This window comes from Amborella trichopoda, chromosome 12 (genome assembly GCF_054954075.1).
Source record: "Amborella trichopoda isolate Santa Cruz 75 chromosome 12, AtrichopodaSantaCruz75HAP2 v2.0, whole genome shotgun sequence".
NCBI classification, from domain to species: Eukaryota; Viridiplantae; Streptophyta; class Magnoliopsida; order Amborellales; family Amborellaceae; genus Amborella; species Amborella trichopoda.
Genome location: NC_142347.1, coordinates 29903021 through 29909407, shown reverse-complemented (window position 1 = coordinate 29909407; position 6387 = coordinate 29903021).

Genomic DNA, 6387 nt, shown 5'->3' with positions numbered 1-6387 from the left:
AAAACTTAGGAACATTGAAAAAGACCTCTTTTGTATTCCTGTATCCTAAAGACGAATTATCCTTCTTATGTATATCATATAATCTATCGAAAGGGGCCAAATATTGTCTTGAGATTATGCTTCTGTGTGCTAAAAAACAAGAAGAGTTCGAGATCCTATTTTTACAAATTGTACCATTTTTTGCCTCCATTTCACCCAACTAATCTCCAACAATTCAATACGATATTTGTGGGTGAAAGAAAGGAGACTTCTATGACTTCTTTGAAGGTCATGAATCATGACTTTACTTGACTCGAACCCTTCAACCGTCTGAATTTTAAGAGATGGAAGCAAAATGTTCTCTTTTTGCTTACCACTCTCAAAGTGACGTACATAGTCACCGAGTCAATACCTGCACTGTCGGCACCATTGGATGACTCCATTGACGAGCAAACTCAATCATACAAGAGATGGATAGAGGATGACTATATATATAAGGGTCATATCCTAAATGCCTTGGCGGACCTGATCTCTGACATGTATACCTCCATTGGCACAACGAGAGAGTTATGGAAACTACTTGAGATCAAGTACCTCACGGAAGAGTCTGGTAATAAAAGATTTTTGATTTCTAACTTTTTAGATTTTAAATTCATTGAAAACAAGTCTATACTCTCTCAAGTATATGCATTGCAGCTTGTGGTCAATGAACTTAAAGATTGTGATATTTCTTTGGATGAATATTTTGCTAGTTAGCTCTATAATTCATAAGCTACCCCCATCTTGAAGAGAGTACCAAAAGAAGATGAAACACAAAAAAGTTGATTTTGATTTGGTTCAACTTCAAAGTTCTCTTTGCATTGAAGAAGAGAATAAACTTAAGGAAAAGAAAGATGAATCAATTAATTTTCACTCTAAGGCAAATCTTGTTGAGCAAGTATCAAGTGCTCCTTTAACAAGAAGCCTTTCTTTTCTAAGGTCCATAATGGAAATTATAAAGACCACAAGTCTATTGCCAACAAAAATAAAAAGAAAACCACTTGCTATGTATGTGGAAAATTTGGACATTATTTAAGGGATTGCGAACACTAGAAAGGGCTCAAAAGGCTTAGAGACCAAGTGAACTTGACCACTGAAGAAAACATTATAGCAATGGTAACCAAAGTAAACATGATCAATAAAGACAATGGATGGTGGGTCGATACCGGTGCTACCATTCATGTGTCTAACAATCGAAACATGTTTAAGATGTTCGAACTAGTAGGTGATGGTAACTCAGTTCAACTTGGAACCCAAGCTATAATAAATATGCTTAGAAAGAGTATGATGGATCTTAAGTTGAGTTCGGGTAAGGTACTCACCTTAGAAAATGTGTACTACGTACCTGACATGAGAAGAAACCTTGTTTCAGGATATATCTTGAACAATAAAGGCTTTAAAATGGTCATTCGGGTTTGAAAAACTCATATTCACAAAAAAATGGTATATTTGTTGGCAAGGGGCACTCATGTGATGGGATGTTCAAATTAGATCTTGTTAATGAAATGAAAAAGTCTTCTGCTGATATTGTAACTTCTTGTAATATATGGCATGGTAGATTAGGACATGTTAATTATGCTTCAATTAAATCTTTGGTTAAATTAAGATTAATTTCTAATTGTTATGAATTAACTAAAAAAAAAAGTGAAGTATGTGTACAAACTAAAATTACTACAAAACCATTTCCTTCAATTGAAAGAAATAGTGAATTGTTAGTACTTATACATGATGATGTATGTGATTTGAATAATGTTCTAACTAGAGATGGTAAAAGATATTTTATTACTTTTATTGATGATCGTTTTAGATTTTCTTAGGTTTATTTACTTAGACATAGAGCTGAGGCTTTTGAAAAATTTAAAGTTTTCAAAGCTTAAGTTGGAATCAACTTAGTAAAAAAAATCAAAATTATTAGAAGTGATAGAGGAGGAGAATATTTATCAAATGACTTTAATGAATTTGTGAAAATAATGACATTATTCATCAAGGTAACTACTCCATATATCCCTCAACAAAATGGACTAGGGAAAGGAAAAATAGAATTTTAGTTGAAATGGTAAATGTAATGCTTATTTCTTCTTCCTTATCATTAAATTTGTAGGGTGAATCTTTATTAAGTGCATGCTTTATTTTGAACATAATTTCATATAAAAAATGTGATAAGACCCCTTTTGAGCGTTGGTTTGATAAAAAACATTCTTTGAATTTTCAAGGTATAGGGTTGTCTTGCATATGTTAGACTTCCAGATTCTAAAAGAAATAAATTGGGTCCTAGAACATCTAAATTTGTTTTTGTGGGATATTCTCACAATAATAAAGCTTATAGATTTTTTTGATCTAATTTCTAACACAATTTTGGAATCTAAAGACGCTAAACTTTTTGAAAATCTCACTTGTAAAAGTGAAGTGAATGAATCAAGTAGCATGCAAAATGGAAATAATCATGAAAATGATGAATATGTTGATGAAGATCACGTAGAAAATAATGATGAAGAAATAATAGAACCAAGAAGAAGTAAGAGAATTAGAGGTGATCCATCTTATAACTTTAGATCTGATTTTTATATTTATCTTGTTGAGGCTAATCAAAATAAAATTTTGAATTCATTACCTATAGTTTCAAATATGGAGGAAGATCCTACATCACTAAATGAAGCTTTGGCATCTCAAGATGCAATTTTTTAGAGAGAACTATTAATAATGAAATGAATTCTATTATAGCTAATAATACTTGGAAATTAATAAATCTTCCAACTAGATCTAAACCCATTGGTTGTAAATGGAAATTTTTTTTAAATGAATTATAATGGTTTTATTAATAAATATAATGCAAGATTAATTACTAAAGGTTTTAAACAAAAAGAAGACATTGTTTATTTCGACACATATGCACAAGTGTCAAGAATTGCTACTATTAGATTGCTTTCAGCAATAGCCTATACAAATCATCTAATCATATATCAAATAGATGTAAAAACTACTTTATTAAATGGTGACTTAAATGAAGAAATATATATAAAACAACCTGAAGGGTTTGTAATGCTAGGTCATGAGCATAAAGTTTGTAAATTGGTTAAATCTCTTTATGGACTAAAACAAGCACTTAAACAATGACATAAGAAATTTGACAATGTGTTAATATCAAATGGTTTTAAGAGAAATGAGGCTGATAAATATGTGAATAGTAAGAAAATAAATTCTTTATGTGTCATAATTTATTTATATGTGGATAACATATTTATCTTTGGCTCTAACATAGAAATTGTGGATGAAGCTAAAACGTTTCTCGCTTCTAACTTTGATAAGGACTTAGGAGAGGCTGATGTGATACTTGGTATCAAAATAGTGAGAAAAGAAAAAGTATTAATTTTGAGTCAATCTCATTACATTGAGAAAATGCTTAATAAATTTGGACATATTAGTAGTAAGCCAGTCTCTACCCCTATAAATCCTTCTATTAAGTTAAAGAAAAATAATGAGAGATGTATATCTCAACTAGAATATGCTAGGGTAATTGGTAGTTTAATGTATGCAATTACTAGCACGAGTCCTGAATTTGCATATGCTGCGGGAAAATATAGTAGATATAAGAGTTGCCCAAGTAAAGAACATTGGAAAGCTATATCTCAAGTATTAAGTTACTTGAAAGGAACTATTAATTATGGCGTAAAATATGTTGGTTATCCCGGAGTGTTGGAAGGGTATATCGATGCTGATTAGAATAATAAAATCGAATATTCACTATCAACATCAGGATGGATATTTACATTAGCAGCTGGTGCAATATCATGGGGGTTAAATAAACAAATATGTATTTCACGCTCTATTATAGAGTCTGAAACTATTGCTTTAGTCTTTGCCGGCAAAAAAAATAAATGACTAAAATATTTGTTATATGACATTTCCATATAACCAAAACCAATACCTGCAATAACAATACATTGTGATAATCACGATACTATTGTGAGAGATTGTAATGATATATATAATGGAAAATCGACACATATTCCGAGAAGGCATAACTCCATTAAAATGTTAATTTGGGACGGAGTGATTAGTGTAAAATATGTAAGATCAAAGGAAAATTTGGTTGATCTTTTGACTAAAGGTCTTGCAAGAGATAACATTAATAAGATGTCAATACGAATGGGGCTAGAGTCCATTAAGTAATCATCTACAGTGGGAACCCAACTTGGTCTTTTATAACTTCAAAATTCTAGGTTTAATGTGGTAAAAACAAACTGTATGTATGGTTAATTTGGTCACTAGACGACAAAATATGATAAGCACTCATTTTAAGAAAATCCATACGGTGTCTCTTGATGTTGTCTATGGATTATATTTATAATTTTATATACAGGGGTACTCTTGATAGACACACCTATATAAGTGTGGAAGTGAGGTCGCTTTCTATGAGATGGACTCGTCTCTAAAGCAATTATGAAATCGGGATATAAGCATAAGGCCCAAAACTTGTTGGCAGCTAAAAAGACACCAAAGTTAAATATTGTTTGTGAGTTATACTAACGGTCTGTTAGATAAGCAACCTGGTTCAAAGTTATACACTACCACGGTGTTTGATGGACTTTGTAGTTACACTCTAAGTGACCGTTTGAATACCTGAAAATATATTGTCTGTGAAATATATTACTGGCATAATACATTACGGCGTAATACATTACCTGCAAATGGACTGTCACTGTTTGGGTAGTATTTAGATGCAAATTGCGAAATACATTTCTAGTGTTTGGCTGTCTCTCAAAGAAATATGGAAAATGCATTACCAACCAAATATGAAGAATATGACCATGTTTGGTTAACATGATTAGACTTTGCTTTCAACCTGATAAGTCATTGAAATAATATGATTGGAATAACATGATTTTATTGTGATAAGCTTTATTTTATTTATTTTTTATAGAAGTCTTTCAAAATGTCTCTATATATATAATTTCAAATAAGCAATAAATTTATGATACCAAAATCAAAATCTTTATGGTATAAATTAAAAAATAGGAAGAAGTTTGATTAGTAAACTAGAAGGTTTGGTAATTTCAGTAAAGCATTGGAGGAGACTAAAGATGTATCTTATTTACGAATCTCTTATGAGGATTATGTTGTGTGAAATTTTTTATTATGATTGTGGTGTGTATTTCTCATCAATTATCAATTATTATTTTTATTATTTTTATTTTTATATGAGTTGATAGCTTCAAATGAGGGCTACAACCCAAATTAGGGATAGAGGGATGTAGACATATTTTTATTAGGAATACAGTAGAAAATTGTCCTTCATCCAGTTCTACACTTATTCAAATCAATTTAGATTTCCCCTACTTTCACTTACCCATTATTAAATTTTTTTTTTTTATATGTGAGTAAGATGAGCGCTACAATCCAAATTGGAGGGATGTAGAATTTTTTTTTGTTTTTATATGAGAGTTAAATGAGGGTTACAATCCAAATTGGGGATAGAGGGATGTAGAATTTTTTTTATTATGATTGCAGTAGAAAATTGTTCCTCATTTTACTTTCTGTTCAATACAATTTAGATTACCCTTTTCATATCCCTAATTTCACTTTCTACTTACCTTAATAATTATACAATACAACATAGATTAGGGAAATATTTTTTTCTATTTACCTTAATAATTATACAATACAGCATAGACTAGGGAAATATTTTTTTTAAATAGGATAGGGAAGAGAGACCACGCGAAAGATTTCCCAATATTACTCGTCAAACGCATAATAGATTTTTTACCCCTCACTGCGCGCAATAAATTTCGTGATTTTTGAGAAAATATCGGGTAATCTCTTTCCATTTCCTTATTATTAAAGTGTACCCAACAGTGGAAATGCCATATTTCCTTGTAATCTATTGTCACATAATAGATTTTCAGGTACCCAAACAGCCCCTAAGTGAAAGTTCAAATCGAAAATACTTTCATAGTATGCAAATAATAAGTTTCCTATGTTTTGTTTTGTTATTTTGAAATAATGGAGGAAATTGTTAATATTTTTGGCTTGAAAAATGCCTAAATGTATTTCAAAACAGCAACTTCGGTTTTATAGTTCTTTCCTAAATTGCTTTGTAGAGACAGAAAGATGTGGGTTTGAGTCCCACAATGAAGATGAGAGAGTTGTTGAGCCATATTTAAGAGAACGCTTTCCCATACAATATACTTTATGTACAAAAGAGAGGTGTCACATGTGCGGAGCATGCGAAATGTGTGATGTGCACATGCGTGTGCATATGCATCTGTGTGTGCATGTGTGTGCATGTGTGTGTAGGTGTGTGTGTGCGAGGGCAAGGGCGAGGGCATGGGCGCAAAGGCGCTTGATGGCACCCTTTGCAGTTGAGGTGCA